The sequence below is a fragment of the Podarcis cretensis genome (genome assembly GCF_951804945.1).
Source record: "Podarcis cretensis genome assembly, chromosome: 17".
Classification (NCBI taxonomy): domain Eukaryota; kingdom Metazoa; phylum Chordata; class Lepidosauria; order Squamata; family Lacertidae; genus Podarcis; species Podarcis cretensis.
In genome coordinates this window covers 16,987,384-17,000,596 of record NC_137187.1, presented here as the reverse complement: position 1 = coordinate 17,000,596, position 13,213 = coordinate 16,987,384, and the positions used below count along the sequence as shown (strand labels likewise).

Here is a 13,213-nt window from a genome sequence, read left to right as displayed (position 1 = left end):
AGCAACTTTCTGCTGGTTGAAACACTGGCTACTTCTTGAGAACACTGACATTTTGGATCTGGAAGGGTATGACAATAGTTTTGGTTGGCATGCATACTTATGGTACGACAAGGCAAAGGTGTATAAAAGCTTTAAAAACCATATTGTAAGGAAAGCATTGTATAACGTTTGGACTAGATACAAAGATTTGTTGGAAAGTAAAACCCCTAGGTGGGTGTCACCAATGGAAGCTAGGGAAGTAAAAAAGCTTAATATGGATTCTAAATGGCCAAAATATCATGAGATTTTAGAATACGATGGTGAAAGGGTGAAACTTCAGAGTTATGAGAAATTAAAGCCTAAGGTTCGAGATTGGTTGCATTACCATCAGATAAATGAGACGTTTAAACAGGACAGGAAAATAGGATTTCAGAAAGAGAAGTCAAAATTAGAAACAGAATTGTTGGAATCCAATACTAAGAACTTATCAAAAATGTATAACTTGCTGTTAAAATGGAATACACAGGATGAAACGGTGAAATCAGCTATGATTAAATGGGCACAAGATATCGGTCATGATATTATGTTTGCTGACTGGGAACAGTTATGGACCACCGGTATTAAATTTACTGCATGTAATGCCTTAAAAGAAAATATTATGAAAATGATCTACCGGTGGTACATGACCCCAGTCAAGCTTGCAAAAATTTATCATTTGCCTAATAATAAGTGTTGGAAATGTAATGAGACTGAAGGTACTTTCTACCACCTTTGGTGGAGCTGCCAAAAGGTTAAAGCTTTCTGGGAAATGATCTATAATGAAATTAAGAAGGTCCTTAAGTGGACTTTTCCTAAGAAACCAGAGGCTTTCCTCTTGGGCATGGTGGGCCAAGTGGTGTTAAGGAAGGATAGGACTTTCTTTATGTATGCCACTACAGCAGCAAGAATTTTACTGGCAAAGTATTGGAAGACGCAAGAACTACCTACTCTGGAAGAATGGCAAACAAAGGTGATTGACTTTATGGGACTGGCCGAGATGACGGGCAGAATCCGGGACCAGGGGAAAGAGACAGTGGAAGAGGACTGGAAGAATTTCAAAATATATCTTAAAAATAATTGCAAAATTGAGGAATGTTAAGATGTCAGGGGGTAAGAAGTAAAGAATTGCAGCAGTAAACAAAAAAAAACTTAAGAAACTTTTACGAAAGGGAACTAAGACAATGGACTTAAGGGTTGCTAAAGAATTATTAAACAAGGATGCAGGGATGGGGAGGTATGGGGAAGTCAAAGAAGGAAGGGTATGAACCGATGAGCATGAAGTTATATTGTCTTACATTGTTCTTTATTATATGTGTGGAAAATTAATAAAAATTATTATAAAAAAAAAATAAGGCTAAGGGACATTTGATCTGTATAACAGAACTCTGTAGGATTATTTCCTTGCTGATGTTTTAAGGTTGGAGCCAATTTTAGGGTTTTATTTTGTTACGTTACGTATTTGTCAGTGTGGTTTGAGATTTATTTATTTTTTTAGAAAATTAGGCTGAAGTTCCTGGAAGAGAAGGGCAAACCTCATTCTCCAAAGAGCAAACTAAGTGTTACGGGAATATTTTCACTGCTGCTACTTTCGTGGTTTTACTGATTGCAATTTTCTGAACAGCTATATTGCCAGTGTTATATCTTATTTAGTGTATTGTTGTCGTTTTGGTTTACTACGGATGCATTCTTTGTTCTGGGACCTTCAGGTGAAAGGCAAATTATAAAAGTTCTGAAATAGAATAGTTAACAAAGGTGATTTCAACCATACACTCACAGTTGGGACTTTCTCTCTGCTTGGCTCCTTCCTCCCCACTTCCAGGGGTTCACAAAATGGTGCCTTCTGGGCAAGTCTCGCTTTGTGTACCCTTGGTGCCTTTGGCAGGAGAGCAGCAGCTCTGGGAGTGATGGAAATGCTTCTATAAGGCTTCTGGGGAGAGGAAGGCTCAGTTCTCAGGAGAGGAAGTTCCAAAGGCACGTTGGCTTTGTTTGGTATTCATAGCATTTGTTTTGAATTCACTTGGTATCTGGTCAGGTTTTGTTGTAGCATCTAATTCATTGTGCCATCTCTCGAGAATGTAATTTATTTTGTGAGGTAACGTCTGCGACCTGTGGTTTTGTTAGTACAGTTTTCTTCTTCTTTATTTCCTATTTCCTTTCGGATTGTTATTTTAACTTCATGATAAAGTAATAATAATAATAATAATAATAATAATAATAATAATAAATTAAATACATTTGGACCTAAATAGCAGATTCACATCTCTTCATATACGGCAGGTAGGAGTGGCTTTGGCCAAATTCAACCCATATGTCAGACGTTCCCACAGATGTTTTAGATATACTACTTGAGTGAGCGGTAAACAAAATAATCTTGTTTAATGGTCAAATTTAAGTCTGCGATCAGCTTATACTGCCCCATCCCTGCTTCATCAGTGCATAGGCAGATCAAGTGTTTTTTTCTGGGGGGATGCATACTCCTAAACATTTTGTGAATCTTTGTACTTTTGACCATTTACTGTATTTCCCCCCCCGATTTGAACTATAAAATGGTGATTTTCTTGAGTCAAAACGAGAGTACCCCCAAACATATTTTTATTTAAACACCTGGCAGATCCATAAATACATATGCCTTCATTTTCCCACAAATTTATTGTCACTAGATTTTAATAATATTGCTTTCAGATTATTAACTATTTGTAAAATTTCTACAACTTTTAGGATACTGGCAAAGATTTGGGAAGGGCGTGTAAAACATAGGAATGTGCCTGCCTATTTGTCCATTTAGCCCAGGGTTGTCTCCTTTGTCCAGCAGCAGCTCTCTGGAGGCTTTCAGATCATCTGCTACCTGCTGATCATTTCAACCAGAGATGCTACAGCCTGAACCTTAGACCCTCCTTATGCACCACCTGTGGTCCTCCTCTCCCTCTCCCAAAAAGTGTCTCTTCTGTTTTCAGAGCACATGTTTGTCTCACTCACTGAGATTGGTGGATAGTACTGTTAGGATCTGCTTCTGAACCTCCAAGAGGTTCAGAATTTTGATGGTCTTTTCAGACATGATGCCCATGATGGCTGTGATGTGGCTCAACAAATAGCTGTGGATGTATGTGATGCCTCTAAAGCAGCCTTTCTCAACCTGTGGATCCCCAGATGTTGTTGGACTACAACTCCCATCACCCCTAGCTAGCAAGGCCAGAACTCAGGGATGATGGGAGTTGTAGTCCAACAACATCTGGGGATCCACAGATTGAGAAAGGCTGCTCTAAAGGGAGTGGTATTTGAGGTGATCTCAGGTAACATGGATCTCTGTTACTAGTATTGCATGAGTAACTACATGACATCACAGTCACTGAGTGATGATGTTGTAGTCACTGTTAATACCCTTGTGAATTTGTCCTCTGAGACTAGGCTACACGATCAATTGCATTTAAATGATTTTCCAACAAAAATTTTCCCCTTTCCTTTCTCTCAGAAGTCTATTTAGGTATGATTTCCCTTCCCCCTCACCATCCATATAACTCTTCAAGAGTTGGAGGGTAGCTGTCTAAATTGGGATGCCCATTTCTACTTACGTTGGCACCTGATGTGATGCAGAACCCTGATTTTCCAACTGACCCAAAGAGCAATAGGGTGGAGGGCAGCAAGCAAGCAAGTGTTGTGTTCCCGGATTTGTATAATTCCTAAGCAGAAGATACTCTCCAACCCAACGTAGCCCATGGTAGGGGCAGGGAACTACAGAAAGCAAAGTGCTTAGTTTCACACATCATGGTCTCCTGTGCCATTGGGAAGCAGACTTTGGCATGGCTTTCCAGTTCACAAGCCAGAAATTAAGATGGGAGCAGCTGTCTCTAAAACAGAATTTCTGTTGCAAATGATGGTCCAAGTCCGTTCATATCAGCAACAAAAATCTTGGCTGTGATAATGGAAGGAAGCTTAAAGAATAGATTAGTCTGCCCAATGTGTGTGTGTTTAAGGTGACTTGCAACAATATAGTATTATGCACACATCCCGTGAGATTGTAGTCTGCATCTTTAGACTTTAGATTAATTGTCATTATTTTAATGTCATTCATATATATATATATATATATATATATATATATCCATCTCTTGGGAATGGAATTGGAGTAAATCATTGATTTTAGAGATGGCTCTTTGTAAATCTGTTTACTTACAAGATGTCAGTTTATTCATTCACGGCATCACCCAAGGTGAGCACACTTTATATTTGCACTATTCTTATGCACCTGCATTGTGCTGCTTCTTTTTTTAATACCCCCCCATCTGGAGATCCTTGACGACAGATGCTATTAGTGCGTGTGTTTCCAGCTCTTGCTTTCCAAGAGACATTAAAGGGAATAAACTTGGAAGCCTTAGATTTCAGATCTGAGTCTGCAGAAACGAAATAATCCGCTATGCTGGTGCAAAGTGCTCAACAGACGAGCATAAATGCACACCAAATTACCTATATTATACATAAGAAGAGTCCTGGTGGTTTAGGCCAAAGGCCCGTCTAACGTCCTGTTCTGGCCTATGGGGAGTCTGCAAGCAGGACACGGGAACAACATAAATCAGTACAATGAATTCTAACCTGTAAAACTGGAGGCCATGATCAGTGGCGGAGCTTCATGCTCCAGCACTGGGGGGCGGAGAGCAGGCAGGGCGGGGCTGGCGCACATCCTGGGGATGGGGTGCGCTGCCTTCAGGGGCGGGGCACCCAGCGCGGGCAGGGGGCAGCTGCAATGGCACCCTGCCAGGATCACGCTGCCGGGGGCGGTGCGCTCCTCCCGCACTCCTCTTCCTCCACCAGTGGCCATGATCCATATACTGTATCTCACCATCTTGTCCCGCTTGCCTTTCATGGTTTCATCCCAATAATCAGTAGCCAACAAAGGTTGATTAAACTGGGAAGAGAACCAGGCATAGGCCAGATATGGGACTCTGCAGACAGCATTAAGGACAGATTCACATTGATATGACTTTTGGAGGGTGTCCTTTCCTGACATAAGCATCCTCTGAAAGCTCAGCTGCTAAGGTTTTTTTCTTTAAATATATAAAAAATGTGCAAGCAGGAATACGCGCAACATGACCACTTCTTACTTATTTTAAGAAAGCGAAAAAGACACACCCTTACTCCTCCCTAAAAATGTTAAATTAATATGGTTTTGTTGTTGTTGTTGTTTTGAGTTCTTGTTGGCCTAATAAAGGTAATTGCCCTAATGTGGATTGCAGACAAAAATGAATCCCTTTTGCACTTCAAGACCCCCCCCAAGCCACCCCCAGGAGAATAAAGACATAAGGACACAGAATTTAGGTTGATGTTAATAGGCAAAATTTAGGCCACAACTTTATTGGTTACAGAATGTGAGCGGTATTGGCTTAGGCACTGGCATAAACAGACTATATCTGACTCCTGCCCACCTTGCAGTAAGTCTGGATGGGTAAACCACCTGTAGGGGGAGCCCCATCGATGTGGATCGACTTGAGCCCCCCTGGGTTCCCGCTGGGTTCGTGGCATGGCCCTAGCCCCTCCCTGGGCTTCAAACAAGATCCACACACCCCGGATTCCTTTAACGGAATACCCTTATGCATGGAGGGGCAGGTGATGGCCGCAACTCCCCTCCCTCCCCCACATCGCTATTCCAGTACATAACTACCAAACCTTTAAAAGTTGTGACGATTGCTAAGAGGTAGGCAAAAACCAAGTGGCTGGTGCCAATTTGCCAGCCCTAATATGGATTGCAGAGAAAATGAATCCCTTTTCCTTCCTGCACACACAAAAATCCTGGACCTTCAATCTGGCAGGTGTAATCCACTCTGGCAGGAGCACTGGTCCTGTCAATTTCACCTACTGCTGTTGAAAGGGTAAAAGGCTGTAGCTGTTTTTTTCAGATTCCCCATACCATAAGAGAGGAAGAGCAACACATAGCTTTGTTTTACACAGAGTGGCTCAGAAACCAATCACAGATCGAAGCAGACAGAGCACAGAGCAACTGGGGGTTTTTTAAAGCATAAGTACAAGACAAATATTGGGGGCCAGTGTGCACCCCTAGTTTACATAGCATATGTCAACCTCATTTTTTTTAATGCATATTGCTCCCTGCACCACCATTTATAGACATATAAATGCATGCATGCATGACAATTTGTCTTCTCCTCCCAGCATAACAGAGCTGATTCTCTGAGCAGTATGTTTATGCTTTCCCAAGGCATCATGTACAAGTCTGTTTGTACATGTTGAAAGCATCCCTTATTGATTTTTGGATTTATGAAATTCTGCTTCCTTCCTTAGGTAATCATGACTGTGCATCAGCCAAAGATATAAATCCATTTGGCTGTAATTATGTGATCTCGTTAGGCATCTCACTCTAGGATAGGAAACCAGTGATTAAATTTCCATTCAGCATCTTTCTTCATCAGTCACAAAACAAGCCTGGTGATTATCCCATAGTAATTGTGAAAAGCATGCCTTCATTATTACACCGCTAATTGTTTTCAGTTGAGGAGTTCGGGGAATTTCAGTTTTTATAGATAGTGCAACTAACTCTTTGAGATATGGTGATCTTCCCATTGTGCTCAGTGAAGCAAATGCCGCCTCTGGATTATTTGAAAATGCCTGGAATGTGGCTTGTTCTTTCACGGTTCACAACAGCACACATTTACTATGTAAGAATCAATTAAAATTATTAATTTCCCCTCATATCACCCTGAAATTATCCATTTAGGGAATTAATGACAGCAAATACATCCCCCCCCCCTTTATACAATGCATAATTTACTAGTTCTTTTTGTATTATCTATAGTGCATGACTTGGCCCTAGGGATGGCCAACTCCTTCTATTTCTGGTCCATTTAATTTTCACACATTCTCATTCATCAGACCATTCTGTTTCTGCATTAGTCCATGATTTTAAATCTCCATGAAAATGTGTCTTTAGATGCTTTTTTCAATGTTGCAATGCTATGTTCCCTATGAGTGCATCCTAGGGGCTGTAGGATTTATTAGATCTCACTTTCTCAGGTATCTCACTTTCTCAGAGAGGTTGATTGTCACAGACTGGCTGGATGCAGAGGAGTGGGGGGGGAGAGACACTAGCTAAGACAGGCATAGGCAAACTCAGCCTTCCAGATGTTTTGGGACTACAACTCCCATCTGCCCCGGCCACTGGTCCTGTTAGCTAGGGATGATGGGAGTTGCAGTCCTAAAACATCTGGAGGGCCGAGTTTGCCTATGCCTGAGCTAAGGAAACCCGCAAGGGAAGAAGGCTCAGATTCGCAGTGGGATGACCATGAGTGGTCAGAGGAAGAAGAGGGAGCAGACTGGGGGAGGAGGTGTCAGAAGCTGAAGAGGCAACAGGGTTTGGTGAGCAGGGAGAGGCTGTGGCAGAGAGCAGCCCAGAATCAGAAAAGTGGAAGCTGGAGAGAAAGAGGGCGAAGAGATAGCGATCAGGCAGACTGCTGAAGAAGCCAGTAGGTCTCCCCCTCCTGCTGTGAACAGCTCCCCTCCCCTCTGGTCTCCCAGGACCAGAATAGGTATGAAGAGGGCGAAGCAGAGACAGACAGGTTGACAGAGTCTCAGATAATAAATACTTTTTTTATTTTTTTAAAAAAATGATAATTATAGTATTTCTTGTAAACCACTTAGATGTTTGTTTAGAATCAAGCAGTATATAACTTCCTGCCCTGGGCACCCTTAGGAAGAGGGGAGAAACAAAAATCTAATTCATTGTCATCATCAGAATGGAAAATGTAACAGGAAAGAGCGATTGATGGGGTGGAGTGTTTCTGTGCAAGATTCTAATAGATGTGTTCTCATGTGACTCCTTCATATGAGGGCCAGGATGAACAATCATTTAAGTGCCTTCACTCGCTTCTCCTCATCTGAATAGGTGTTTATTAAACCTATATCTGAATCCTGGACCATGACATCTTATAGCTTAAGGATGGATGAATCAGTCTTTTATCTTATCTATGCCAGCCTTGCATATAATAATCCATAAATCCATTCCATTCAGATTCATCACTAATCTGCTAAGAAATGTCAAAGAAAAAATATGCATGAAACCCTATGTTTAAATATAGTAATAATGAAATATGCTTTTCTAAACAAGTACTCTCAAAATGTATCTAAATTTTCTCTCAAAATATAGGTTGGATAACATGTTTCGAGACCGTTTTCATCTGAAACTTGCGTCAGAACATTTGGGAAGTACAAAATTTGGAGGATAACTAAGTTCCAGTCAGCACATGAGGCCAGGAGGTTAGCTAGATTTAGCAAAGACTGGATTCCTCTGGCGTTCCTAGTTGAAGCTGCAATTGTAGCCTTCAAATTCAGAGTGCAGAAGCTGGGAGATGTGTCTGGTTCAATCCCTGGTGCCTCCAATTAGAGTATTCAAGACCAGTTTATGCTACCCCTCTGTCTGGGTCTGTGAGAAGCTGCTACATGTTTGGGTTGACAGTACCAAATTGCATGGTTTGGGATTAGAACACAGAGATTTGGAGAAACTGAGTATAAAGGAGCCCCATCACTTCCGTCTGACACCTATGTTGCTAAGCAATTGCAAAATACACTCCCTTCTCACCTGCTGCTTGACCTTGATTTGTGTGAAGAAGTATATCTGGAGCTTGCTTGCTGACTACTGTAACTTTCTTCAAAACAGCTGTAGGTCCAAGACCAAATCATGTCAAGCCCCTGATGGATGAGAATAGCAAGAAACAGAAGCCTTGAGCACCAATCCAATGGACAATAAATAATTTACCCTCAAGTTCCATTAATTCAATGTGATTAAGAATGAATAACTGGGTGCAGGAGGGCAATCTCATTTCCGTAACTGAGTAACAATACAGTGTCACCTTGGTTCTCAAACTTAATCCATTCCGGGAGTCCGTTCAACTCCCGAAACCGTTCAAAAACCAAGGCACGGCTTCTGATTTGCTGCAGGAGCTTCTTGGCTGCAGGAGCAAATCGGAAACCCTTACTTCCGGGTTTGCAGCATTCAGGAGCCGATTTGTTTGACAACTAAGCCATTCGGGAACCAAGGTACCACTGTACCATTTTCCTGAATGTAGTCAGGCAATGGAAACTATGTTCCCAATTTTGAACCTATTAGAAATTGTATGTGATAGATGCATACAAGATCTGCCCGTTCTTTCCCATTAGGTATATTCGTAAACTGTCACTTGGGTTGTTGTTTTTGTTGCACCTGTTCTTCTGCACTTTCCAATCCTGCAGCTTCTCCTGTCTCTGACTCTTGTCTCCTGGCTGTTACAGGCTTCCCAAGATCCCCTTTTCCAAGTCAGTCTCCAACCCCCCTTCGCCCGGTGCCCCCTCATCAGTATCCAACCATCACTCATCAGTGTCCAGCCAGTCCCTGACACACAAAGCACCATTCCCAGGTGAAGAGGAGGGGAGAAGTCTTTCCCCTCCCCTGTTTTACAGATGTTTCTAAAGTTCCCAGCAGTTTCCATAAAGGGGTCCTGGAAATAAATGGAGAGAAGAAGTAGAAAGCTAGCCTGGGGATGAAGAAGTAGTGAGAGGCTAGAAGATTCTTTTCAGGAACAAAGAAGTTAAAACAATTCTCAGTCTAAAGTGATTTCATTGTCTTACGAACTCCAGAGAGAAAATGGGAAAATAGAAAATAGTGGAGACAACAGGAAATAAGATTCCTTCTAGGTTTGGTTTATGGGAAGTAGTTTGCTTGGATCTGAGAGCATAACAAAGATTAATCTCTGCCATAGCTCAACAGATATGCTCATATTTCACCAGATTCTGAATCCCTGCGTTACACATCCTCCTAATGTTTTAGCCGCAAAATAAAATGAGACCGGTCCAGATTTTGTTTTGTTTTGTTAAGAGTAAAACTTTCCTACAGTATATTCTTGTAGGGCTTGGGTTGACTTAAGGGACTTGGGAAGTTGTTGGGGTTTTTTAATAAAAAGAAATCCAGGCATCGGGGCTTCCTACTAAGATTTTTTTAAATGAGAAACACATAAACAAATAACAAGGATGAACATAGTAGGCTGTACAATTAGTGTAGCGGAAAAGCTCGACACACTTAATATGTACCAACAGCAACTTTCTGTAGTTTACAATATAATAAAATAAACAGGCTCAGTAACAGCATAGCAACAGAATGTTGAGTTATTTTCATGTATAGGTTGACCGGGGTACTTGATGGTTTCGTACCTCCATGTAGATAATGATGATGATGATGATGATAAATATTTGTGCGGTGATAACAAGCTTTCTAAACATTTCTAGTAGGTAAAGTTCTTAACATTTCTAAAGAAACATGTGGTTATGTGTCAATTACCAGGATAGCAAGCCATGGGATTCACTTCACACCTGGAAGTTTTGGTAGTGTATACTAGGGCTGGGGAACCTTTTTTAAATCTGAAGGCCACATTCCTTTGGAAAACTTACAGGTTTCTCATATCATTGGGGGATGGGTAAAAGGTAAAGGACCCCTGACAAGTAAGTCCAGTCGCAGATGACTCTGGGATTGCAGCGCTCATCTCGCTTTACAGGCCAAGGGAGCCGGTGTTTGCATACAGTTTTTCTGGGTCATGTGGCCAGCATGACTAAGCCGCTTCTGGTGCAATGGAACACTGAAACCAGAGGAGTGCACGGAAATGCCATTTACGTTCCCGCCAGAGCGGTACCTATTTATCTACTTGCACTGGTGTGCTTTCGAACTGCTAGGTTGGCAGGAGTTGGGACCGAGCAACGGGAGCTCACCCTGCCGCGGGGATTCGAACAGCCAACCTTCTGATCGGCAAGCCCAAGAGACTCAGTGGTTTAGACCACAGCGCCACCAGTGTCCCTTGCTGGATGGGAGCTAGAGGCAAAAATAGGCAGTGCAGTGGATGTGACTCTTACGCAGACTAGCACCACAGGTTTCTACCCGTACACCTCCCTCCATTCAGGAAAGCAAGATGATTTATCACGGTTCAGGTACAATTCAGCCAGGCAGAAGATCAAGCAGGATACAGAGCTGGCCTGGTGAGAAGTGTGAACTCTCTTGACTTGACTTTTCAACTTCCTATTTACCAGTCCTCTCATTCTGGGACGTTTCCTCTTTTGAAATCAAACATGACCATGTTGGATTTTCTGGTCAACTGGAAATTTACAAGTCGCCTATTTCTAAATTTTCTTATTTGGATATTTCCTGGATTTAAGTCTTCATCTCAAGATCTCCCCAAGCATTTTAATCAGGGGGACAATAGCATGTTCTCAGCACTAAAGTACTCTTGGGGCCCAGTATGGTCACCCACAACAATTCTGTGGAGGAGCCTGCCCCTTTTTGGATTTCTATCTTGCTGGTCTCAGTGCCTTCTTTGACATATATAGTTAACACCACCTCCCTTCTCCTTATCAGCTGCCCTTCTCTGTTCTTCCTATAGAGTCTATATCCTTAGATAATCAAGTCCTACTGGTTCCCTTCTTTCCACCAGGTTTCTGTTATGCTCACTATATCAAAACCATCCTCTAAGACCAAGCATTCATCCATCTTGGCTTGGAGACTTCTAGCATTAGCGTATAAACACTTCTGTACAGTCTCTCTCTTCAAGTTGTCTTTAGCACATGAGTGCATGAACGCAAGGCTGTTCCAGATAGCAAACTCTCATGTGCTTTGTCCGGTCTACTTAAGAATGATTCAGGCACTGAGTAATCAACAGAAGTACAGACTTTATATTCCCCCATGTCCCCATGTATGAGGAGTTTAAGCCCCATACAATGAGTATGACTTGGTGATTTAATGGATGACAGAAAAATGACTCACCATTTATTTGGAAACAATAGCTTCCTTGGTTAACTACTGCAGCAACTTCTGGTGCAGGAAAGGAAGTAAAACAGCATGTTGCTGTTTGCTGTGTGGAACAGTTGCTTTGAAATATTATACTGCGAGCTGGAAGACATTGGCTTTTTGCATGGACCGAAGAAGCCTCTGTATTCTACGTCTCATGGTCAGCTGGAAATAGCAGGCCTTGAATCCGAACCGTATGTATCACAAGGATTATTTTGAGAAAGGAAAACTCATCAGTTTGCTTCTGCTGAGCTCAAGCCTGGCAGTAAGCTAATAGGCAAAGATGAACTTGAGTATGTGTGCATTTGTGTTCGTTTAGAATACTTTTCTCATAGGTTTTAAGGTAAGAAAATGCTTCAGACCTCAAAGAGAATTTGAGACACCATCTTTCATCATCCCATGCATGGAACTAGCTGCAAGTTCTTACATAATATTTTAGTGATATAATTGATGTGCTGTTAACTTTTGTTGATACAAGTGATAAAATATCCATCACCTGGAAGGGGGGTGGCTGGATAGGATGGTTCCTTTCATTTCTGGCTAACATCCACAAGCTGTGCTTACTCCATGTCTATTATTTGATTGGTCAGATAGGCTTCGATGACTTAAAAAAAGGCCGCTAGTTCTGCAGGAAATGTTATGCAGTGTGTAACCACAATTCAGTGAAGACAGACATTCGATATGACAAAATTCTTATGCAGAATGAAGTGTTTTCAAGTGTAGCATTTTTGATGGGAGAGGAGCATCCATCATATGCTTAAGCCATTATTGGTGAAATATGGGAATGCTTTTCAAAGGATTACCCAAAAATCTGATATGGTTTTAGCTGTTAGTGTAAGGGAGTGGGGTGGAGGGCATTGATCAGAAACTTGTTCAGATGTCAAACTGGAACCAGAAGTAGGGATTGGAGGTGAGCTATGGGAACACGTGCATTCTCACCCCTCCATATTTCCATACTCCATTTTTCTTTCTACATGGGTTTGATGTCATGTGTGGATACCTGGGTTTTAAAATGGAACACTGCAACATTCCATTTGATACAATCTAGTCATGTGAATTTAGGATAACACCCATGATCAATGGGTGCATGTATCCATTAGCTTAGAAAACCTAGTTCCTTTTACATCTGATCCAGCTCTTAAGAGATGTCATCTTTTGAGGGTGAGGTCTGGAAAATGCTCAGGAAGGGGGTAGCCACTCATGTGAAGGAATGACTGCGTAGAGCTGTGCACAGTTAATAGGAAGGGAGCTCAGGCTGCTGAATACAAGGGACAGGGACTTTTTATGTGGTGGCTCCCTGGAATGTTTTACTCCATATATTCTACCACAGTCCCCAATGATAGTGTTTTAGGAAGACTCTACATAAGTTTATGTTCAGGGTTGTCTTCTGAT

The 13,213-nt window shown here is 41.8% G+C and overlaps 1 protein-coding gene across 5 annotated transcripts in view; it reads left to right on the top strand.

Moving 5' to 3' along the window:
- The window catches only part of LINGO2 (leucine rich repeat and Ig domain containing 2), a 350,487-nt gene that overhangs the window by 145,975 nt on the left and 191,299 nt on the right, over positions 1-13,213 (top strand). The window contains exon 1 of one of the 5 annotated variants that reach the window (XM_079959460.1): positions 11,888-12,015. The exons of the other annotated variants lie outside the window; for them this stretch is intronic. The gene's annotated coding sequence lies outside the window, so the exon portion shown is untranslated. Of the gene's footprint in view, positions 1-11,887; positions 12,016-13,213 lie in introns of those variants that run through there. 5 annotated transcript variants of the gene reach the window in all.